This window comes from Glossina fuscipes, unplaced genomic scaffold (assembly GCF_014805625.2).
Source record: "Glossina fuscipes isolate IAEA_lab_2018 unplaced genomic scaffold, Yale_Gfus_2 2, whole genome shotgun sequence".
In the NCBI taxonomy this organism is placed as follows: Eukaryota; Metazoa; Arthropoda; class Insecta; order Diptera; family Glossinidae; genus Glossina; species Glossina fuscipes.
In genome coordinates this window covers 20,442,829-20,452,795 of record NW_023998416.1, presented here as the reverse complement: position 1 = coordinate 20,452,795, position 9,967 = coordinate 20,442,829, and the positions used below count along the sequence as shown (strand labels likewise).

At 32.5% G+C, this 9,967-nt stretch overlaps 1 protein-coding gene across 1 annotated transcript in view; it reads left to right on the top strand.

Moving 5' to 3' along the window:
- Positions 1-829: 829 nt before the first annotated feature.
- Positions 830-9,967, top strand: part of LOC119633463 (cGMP-dependent protein kinase, isozyme 2 forms cD4/T1/T3A/T3B) — a 96,727-nt gene continuing 87,589 nt past the window's right edge. Inside the window, exon 1 of the mRNA XM_038027026.1 lies at positions 830-2,019. The gene's annotated coding sequence lies outside the window, so the exon portion shown is untranslated. The remainder of the gene's footprint in view (positions 2,020-9,967) is intronic.

Here is a 9,967-nt window from a genome sequence, read left to right as displayed (position 1 = left end):
CAATATTGTTACGTCACAAAAACTTTAAATAAAAGATTACTCATAGCTTGTAACGTTTTTGTGATATTGTTTAGAATATGTGTATAAGAGTAAGCAGTGGTATGATTTTCGTTTATACATTTTATTGTCATTTTCAACGAACTCACAAAGTGAAAAAAATGGAAAAGATTTGCTTTATTAGAAAATATAAATTTATTCTGTGAACTTGGCAACCTTACCACTAAATATAATTGAATGTTAAGAGAAACTGAGAATTCCAACTAGAAATGATAATGTTAGAGAGAAGAAAAAAGAAAAAGAGAAAGTTAATGAAACTGGAAATCTGACGTAAAATAGCTTTTATTTTGGTCATTAAAGCCTCATTTGTTGTATCTATTTAGCAGTCTTTGCATAAGCCATGTACAAAAAATTAAAACTTTACTCTCATTTATAGAATTTTATTCTCACAAATAGAACTTTATTCTCAGCAAAATCAAACGGTCATTGCATAAGAAATGTATAGGAAAGTAAATTTTATTCTCAGGAATAGAATTTTACTCTCAGTAAACTTAAAAAAGGCATTGAGAAAGAAAGAAAAGCATATGAAAGAGAAGCAGCTGGTATTTCTCACTGGGATCTCTGTGGTGAGTCTACATCTATGAGGAAACTGAAGTTGCAAACATTTTGAATATTATTTTTCTTTAAAGACGTAGCGAACATAGCGATCGTAGCGATTGCAGCGGATTAATTGTTATCTTTAACGTGTGAGAAAGTTTTTATGGACATTTTGCAAAAACAAAATAAAAAAAAAAAATACAAGATTTAATAATCATAATAATAATAAATAAAAACTCTGAAAATAAATCAAATTCGTTTAAAGTAAAGACAAAATTTAAATAAAAACAAAAATCCGCGTGCTTTTTTAATGTGCAAAACCACTACGCACAATATTAAAATTAATGCATGCTTGTACAGAAATGTGAGAATAATTTCATAGAATGTGAAGAAGAATCAGAGAGTGAAAACGATTAAGTTTGTTTGATGTTGTTTTTTTTGTTTTCTATTAAACGACTTGAAAAGAAATCCGTTTTATTTTTTCTGCATATATACCAGAGCCGGTAAAAGAGACGGAGTAAAAATTTAAAAGTGGACATAAAAGTAATCTTTTATTTAATTAAATTCAAACTGACTTCGATAGATAAAGAAAAACCCTTTAAAGTGTATTGTATAGTAATAATAAATAAATAAAAAGTCAAGTTTTCGTGTGTCGAACTATCTTATCTTTCACCTGATACTGGCTTATGGTTATCGTACCGTTTTACACTTTGCAGACTTACATTATATTCAACTACACATTTGCTCTAAAAGCTATTACTTGTGGAAAAATTACAAAACAATTTGATCATAAAAACATTTAACAAAACAAACAAAGAATAATAAAAGCGAAGTAAAAAATAACTTTACAACAAAATTAACTATAATTCTATCCTCGCCTGCAATTCACTCGGCGTTCGCCTGTCTTCTTAGTGATTTATGTAGACACAAATTCTTCCTAAAGTAGCACCACCATAGCAGTTAATAACAGCAAATTAAAGACACTAAAAGAAAAAAAAAAAGACTGTCGCCGTTACTTGAGACATACTCCTAGTTTTTCTTTTTTTTTTTATAAAATTTATTAAAGTGAAATACTCTTGTATTAAGCATTTTTGATTAAATATAATTTAGTCTTCCGCCTGCATTCTTGAAAGTTTATATTTCCTGCATTGAATGCAACAGCTGTTACTGGTGTTCTCAATCGCGTTGCTCAGTTTTTTAAGCTTTTTTTTTCTTGTTCTTATTTAAAAACGAGTAGCAACAACAACAAACAGCCTAGTGCAGCAGGTACGCGTGCGGTTATATTGTGTACTGTGTCTGCTTCTCCTATCATCCTCTTAATCATACATTTGCTTATGAGTATTTACGACCTGTTTTAAGCCACCTGCTGCTTAACGCTAATCATCTATTAATAGTAGGAAAAGCGTACTAAATTTAAACGAAAATGTAAGTGTTTTTCTTTTTTACTTATTTTGAAGAATTGATTGTTTTCTTTCTTTTTTATTTTAATTTTGTTGCCAACATTTTTTAGGTCTACCTAATAAAAGTGTATATTTTTGCTTGATTTGTTTTTATATGATTTTATTTATTTCGTTATATGCTTGTTTAACTCTCTCACTTCATTTTTTTCTTTTTTTTTTTTTGTTTTTAACAACAAAAATAACAAATCAAAGAGTTCAGTAAGTCATAAGGGTTGCCAAGTATAGAAGTTATAATTTGTTTTTAACATAAGTGAAAAGGATATAACACTAAGAAGCTTAAATCAAGTGTGACAAATATATGTAAATTCCTTAGGAAAACGGTGCTTTTACTTGAATATTTAAACAATTTCTCTTTACATGATCTTATCAGTTCCTAACAGAACATGAGACAGGTCCATCTTCTATTATATCGATCGAGATAGGATTAGATTTAGGCTTATCTGTTTGCCTGTTGGTTTCGTTCCGCTATGTTTAACTCACACGATCAGTTTTGAAATACTTTGATGAAATCTGGCGGGTTTGGTCCAACAACGAACGGTGCGGATCGGATCACTTTTTCGACCACCTATGCAGCGTTTTAAATTAGAAACGTGCTATATGAAAAACTATAAGGTGATGTAGGATTCTTCAAGGAGGAGCGTGGGCCACTGATTTCTTCTTTTTTTTACTAAAGTGTTTTCCCAGTTTTTTTTTTTTTTTTGTTGTTTTTAGAATATTGAGTTGTTTGTAGTAGGTAATAAAATTTCAAGGTTATTTTGAAATTATTTTCGTCATATCCAACTTTGTAACTACTGTGTGGTTGAGTTTTTCGTATGATTTATTCACGCTGCAAAGTAGGTGTAAATGAGTTTAAATCAAATCTGAACTATTTATATTGGCTGACTAGAATTTTTGTACTCGCTGCCGAAGAATGCTCACATATTGCGTTAATATTTGTACAGTTACAATAAACAAACGTAAGGTATATATCTTTTTAATCAGCGTAAAGTTTGCTTTTTCTGCCAATGCTCCTTCGTACTCTTCTGTCTGAGAAAAATTCAAGATTGAACACCAATATTCGTTGTTCAACGCTAAGGTTAAGGTACTAAGCAATAGTTAAAAAACCTCGAAATTTGAAAAGAACTTTAAAAACAAATCTTGAAAGCTTAACCAATCGCTTTTACATTAAAGAGTAAGAAAGTTTTTTACTTTTTTATTTGCTAGTCCTTAACTTACTTTCAAGTCCTAGAAGTTATTCCTTACTTCTTTATCGTCACTTTCAGAATAGAAATGTTTGGGTTCTTGTAAAAGCCATAAAACAGTGCATTAATAATGAGTATCTACGCTCTGATTGTGAGTCGCTTTTCAAAATGTCTGAAGTGCACATGGCAAGCCTAGCCATTACTCTTGCTCGTGAAATGCTCTCTTTGTTGAACATTTTTTTTTTTATCTCCAAGTTACTCTTTTGCATATTTTTTTTTTTTTTTAAAACAACCACTTGTTTCTATTTTTGGATACCGTTCCTATTTTTTATTTGTTGTTTTGTTTGTGCCCTTTTCATTTTTGTTTTTTTAACTGCATATTCTTTACGATATATAAATATATACATATATATAGCAACGTGTCTGTCATTGGATACAAAGAAACGTTTTGTGTATTTCTGTTTTCCTTTTTTCGTTTTGATTTTGTTTTTGCATATTTGAAATAAGAAAACGTGTTTCTTTCAATATATTGAGGATGAGAATCGGTCGCGATCATAGTTAAGTGAATGTGTTTGTTTTTGGTTTCTGTTAGGTTTCATTTAATGAAATGAGTAATAAATACAGGAAAGAAATTATATTCGGCTTAGAGCGAATCTTTTGATACTCACCGTAAACGCAAATAGAAGCGCATCTAATCTGTTTCATAAGTCTGAAATAATCTATCGTGTTGACAAAAAAGAAAAAGAAGAAGAAAAACACTAAACTTAATAAACAAGAAGGAATTAGTTAAACTAAAACGCTCATGCATGGAGTGAAGGTAGTGAATAAGCGTATTTAGACCACTGCGATGCTCGATATGTTTTAAACATTTTAATTTACCGCACCGTGTTTAGCACTATGTAGCAATAGAACTTCTTCGGATTATTTCTTATAAAAATACCCTTCAAGTGAACGAAATTTAATGGGTTTGTAACTACTAACAGTTAACGTTAGTAATAGTGATCTTACCAATTTACCTTTGGTGATGTCCACATTTATGGCAGTCGTGATGGAAGTTTCTATGGGTTATAGGTTACGTGATTGTATGTTATGTTTAAATACCATTAAATATGTGAAAAAATTCACATGCAATCAAAGGACTGTTTTCTTTTCTTTTTCATACAAAGTCAAGGTTCTTCAGACTATATATACAAGCCGATGACTGGTTGATTAGAATTAATAATATAACGTGACGGGTAGCAAATATAATGCTTACCTCTATCCCTTTTTAGAGTTATTCATATATGACGTCCTTGAGTGATTAATGCATACCCCAAATGTGTACATGTGCTTCAATGTGAAGGGTCCTTCATCGTTTTGATGCTGTTATGTGTATAGGTTACGGGTGCAACTTACAATAGTCGAAATATTATGATCAAAGGTTAGTAAAGGTTTTTTACTTCCGACTTGCGGGTTTATCCAAACGGCCATTTTTCACATGACGGCATGTTAATTGCCAACAGTAACATCTTACACTTTCTCAGTGTAGTTATGGAAAGTATCGAAAGTCTTAATGTTTACAAATTATGGCCTACTAGGGTGAAAAGGCAAAGGCAGAGTTTCAATGCCGTCGAAAAAGGTATCTTTGGAAAAGGGAATCAAAGTATAAATAACTTAAGAGGTTATATCTTCTAGTGTCTCTTTGTGGCACTATTTACGGTGCAGGGTAAGTTTTTGCGAATTTATACGAAACCCAGAAGAACTAGAGATGGATTCGCTCTTTATTAAGCTCGTCTATCTGTCCGTTTGGTTTTCTTGTGTTCAATTTGCAGGTCGCAAATTTTTTAGATGAAATTTGCGATTTGTTAGAACGCCCGAGGACAAACGCTTTTGAAGACGGAACAGTCTTTCATCTGCTTACCATATAAAATGCCCTTTTTGGGAAAAGTTGTTGTTGTCGAATAACTTTATTAAGCGAAGCCATGGCCTGCTATAAGATCTTCACCTGCTTTATTTGCTTGACTTCCCTCACGTTGCTGCCAGAACAACAAACCAAATTCAATTAAAAAGCTAATGAACGCGGCAGGATTTTTCTGAAAAGTTGGTTTAACACAAATGCCGTTATCTCGAATTTTTTTTGTGTCTTAAAATGCAAACTTCAATTTGTTGAAAAATCTTTGCAAGCAAGGAAAAGCGTATTTTGTAAACGCCGTTCCAAGGCCAATGAAGATGCTGATGAAAATTGAAAAAGCCAGCGTTGCAGCAAGAAATCTGCTTTCGAGAAAACACTGTTCGAAATTGCAAGGTTCAATTTTTAAGACGGTTTTCTGTTACCTTCAGCCTGCGACTAAATATATGGTTTACGGTTGATGTAAAGGCTTCGAAACTGACGCCTTATTTATCTCTAAAGAGTTTTTGTGTTTGTCCGGCCATCCGCCAATAGTCCTGACTGTCCTCAGGGAATTGAAAAAACTCTCAGTTCTTTTCGAGTAGTGTCTTAGAGGAAAAATTTTAATCCTGTAAGCAATTGAATCTGATCTAATTTTTAATCTGAAATATGAAGAATAAGCCTAGAAATGGCAGTAAATAATCTAAGAAGTGGAGTTTGCTTTGAATTTATATAGTAAACGCATTTATTAACTCTTTTGACGAAGCTCCATAAACGCCCCTGCGCTGGATTTCAAATTAGGAAGCGATGGATTTTTTTATGGTTACCTCAGAAGTTCACAACAAAATACCTTTCGAAGGAGTTAAAGCAATTCATACTTTTTCTTTTTAACATTTTTTTGCTGCTTGGTATGTTGGAATAAACCAGCTAAGGACATTAAGCTGGACAATGTTGCCCATAGTCCCTTATACATATAAACATACATGAGAATATTTTTCGAATGAGCTAAAGAGAAAATTGTTCGACTTTTCCGAGGTTGTTTTAGTTTCTTCTTCATTCTAAATGCGTATGCGAACAGAACGAGTCCATTTTTTAACCTCGTTTTCTTAATCAATCAAAGAATGTTTCTATCGAATTTCAGACGCATCAAATTGACAATTTTTCATAGAAAGAATACTGTGTTCAAAAACCAAGACCAATATCTAAGTTAAGTTGCACGGGTATGTCGAATATTAGAATCATATCTTCTCTAAGTTGACAGCACTGGAACACATGTCCGTGTTAAATTTTATAACGTAAACGTGTTAATTAGTGTTTCAGTTGCGTTTGGTTTTGTACGACGTAAAAAGTATTTCATGAAGGGAATTATTATAGGAGATAGGATTTGGATTTACAGGTATGATCCAGAAAATACCGAACAATCGAGCAAAAACGTAGTTTCCTTCAATTCTCGTGATATTATGTACAAACCCTTCTCCTCCTCCTCCTCCTCCTCCTCCTCCCGTCGGGCCAAACGAGGCTTACCAACGAATATTAACTGAGTTTGAAGATTATTTTGAAGGCGGCAAAATAGATTTGGAATAATAAATAGATTTAAAGAAGAACAAAGTGAAATTGATCTTACTTTTTGGACACAGTGTTTAACTGTACAACATGACATTTGCATCAAAATAGCAAAAGTAGGCCATTAAAAGCTAATACTTAGCATCTAAAGATATCGGTTTCCCTATGTTGGATTTTTCAAGTCAAAATTTCGTCAAGTTGACGTATACCTATGTAAATCTAGTCTTAAGTAAGTCTAGCGGTTATGGTTTCGACGTTGCCATTTTCAAATATTTATCAAAAACATTTAATTTTTTAATAACTAAATGTACGCTTTATAACTTCGCTGAATACCATTATCGTAGTAGATTTTCTTCCAAAGCAAAAAAAAAAAAAAAAAATTATCAAAAGTATGCCTTTTTCTCTTATATGTGTTACAGCGGTGTTACGACTTAAGTGAATTTTTCATGGTTTTTAACTACCTATAAGGTCCGCTATCAGCTTACGTACATATATTTATTAGATATAGGTGTCATGTACACACATGAAAGCTGACAAATATGTTAAGTTGCCCTTGTAGTCATGTACGCGAAGGAGAGACAGAAAGACGGACATGACTAAATACAAAGACTTTGTGTGGTCTGCGAGGCTAATTTCAAGCATCACACAAGCACATTAGAAGCTTTTGACAAGTTTTATCTCGTCAAGGTTAGTTAATCTTTTGCCATTATGAAGGAATTTGTTATAAAATCATTTAAAAAATGATGTGTTATTTACTATAAAAAATGAATAAATGATTTCTACGTTTTAATATTTAAAAATATTTCTCCTCTTTAAAGTATTTAACTGTTTCAAGTGTTTCGGAATTAATAAGTGAACGTGCACACAACGCGCTCTAAGAAAATTAATAATAAAATTAAAGAACTTTTCTCGCACACGATATAAATAATTGCTAAAAATAATTTTGAAAACAAGCCAATTGAAATTAAAAAGTAAAAATCACTTTATCATCAAATTTTTATGAAAATTTTCAAATAATTGAAACAAAGTACAAAAAAAAAAAAATAATGTTAATGTTAATGTCTTTGTTTCTCGCGATCTCTCTAAAGGCCTTCTGTTAAATCAAAGCAGTTATCAGAAAGTAGATCAATCACCCCTCCGCCACTTTCAAATGTTGCTTGAATATCTGTAGTGTTAATATCCATTATGAAGCACAGTTTTAAAGGGAATTTTTCAATCTGTTATTTTTTTTTCTCTGATATCTGATAGCTATAGCCATGTTGACTGCAAGAATAACAAAAGACGGGCAGAAAAAAATTTAGATCGATATAGATTTGCGGATGTATATACAATAAGCAGAAGGACTTGAAATAGATCCACTTAAGTTTGTTTGTCCGCCTGTCTGTCTTGCATAGGTCGCGTTTGCTGACATACTTTGATGAAATTTAGGTATATCGACGTATTTTAGTGCAAGGACGAACGCTATTGCAAAAGGTTCGACTTGCTACGCCACCTTCTCGACCATTCTCCGTATAACGCCTATTAAGCGAAGTGGCGTAGGGTGTTTCATGGTGCGTATGCATACAACACCCGAGAGGCCTTAAAATCGACCCACATTTACTTATAGCGATCGATTCAGAATTACTTTCTGGACCGATTTAGTCTTGTCTGTCCATATGTCCATATGTCCGTTCTGTTTTCTTTTGCTCAGTCTACAGGTTACAAGTTTTAAGATATTTAAATGAAATTTCGTACATCGAATGATTTGAATGAGAACTGCTGCGAAGTGGTTCGAACCGTACCATTTTTTCGATCACTTCCCATAGAAAATCTTAGTTTGAAAACTCGTTAAATTACGAACTGAAATGAAACGATGGGATGTAGGGTGTTTAATGGTGGGCCATGGCCCTCTATAGGCTTTTTACTTGTTTTATATCTGTTTATAAATTAAATAAATAACTTATATATCTGTTCAAGTAGAGATAGATTTGCATACAAAATTCTTTACATATCATGCTTCGGTCTCTGATCGTTATAATTATTCGTAGCTCATCGTAAAATGTACTTTAACGAAAATTGTCGGGCGGGTAGCGCGCTTGCTTATTGAGCTCAATTTATTCTTTTCTTTGTCATATTTTGCACTTGCAAATATATATTCAATACATGTGTTTGCTTGCATTTGCGTTGTCTGTTGCCTTGTTGCTGTGTAACGAGGCAATAACAACAATTGCACGCCTCGTTATACATATTGCAGATTATATATTTTAATGTTTTTAAACAGAATGAATAACAACAAAAACAACAACTGCAACGGCAATAGTTAGTTATTAAGAAATGAGCTAAATGACTGATGCACTTTTCATTCGGATTAGAGATGCGAGTGTTAATGCGCAAGAAAAAGAAAACAAATAAACTATAATTAAAAAAAGAAAAGCAAAATAACAAAAAACAAAAAGAATTAATGTAAATTTTATTGCAATGTTTATTTATTTATACATATATGTATATATGTATGTATATAGTGCATTCGCCACTCAAAAGATAAGGATATATTGATTTTGTCATTTCGTTTGTAAAACGCAAAAAATACTTCTTTGGAGAGCGCGTAAAATAGACGCAAAGAGTTAAAGGTTTAGAAAACAAACAAACGTGGATTAGAATAGGCGGCAATGTATTCAATATTTTGTATTGGCGAAAGAGTTATACTTGAAAACTGTAATTAACATAAGGCAAATAAAGTTTCTTCTCGCACTAAACTAAATGAAGTCTAAAGTCTGTGCTGTCGAACCAAGCAAAATCGAAAACTTTTACAAAATTTGTTTTACGAAATAATGAGCTCAAAACTTGATCCTATGTTTGCCCGTCCTTTCGTTTTGCATATTTACCTTTAAAAGAGACTTGCCAAAATTAAAGAAGAGAGTTTCCCCCTACCCTTCCGTGAGCAATAATTGACAAGTAAAAACGCTATAGCGCGGCACGTCTCAGCATTAAACATTCTACTCCGCTTTGCTTAACATAGTTATTCATAAAACGACTCTTCGAAAGAAGACTTTATGTGGGAAGTGATCAGTACTGTTCGTGCTTGGACCAAAACAGATCTGTGCGCCAACTTATCTCAACAAAATATCTTAAAAATTTGCAATGTCTAGGTCGAAAACAAGAAAACAAGACGGACAGCCGAACAGACAGACAGACAAGATTAATTGATTCAGAATCAATTTTCTTGTATCGGGTCGGTATAATAAAAAGTGGGTCTATAGCGAGTCTTTCTGTGTGTTGCCAACATTCCCACCAACTTAATGTGGCCTTGTATCACAAATGGC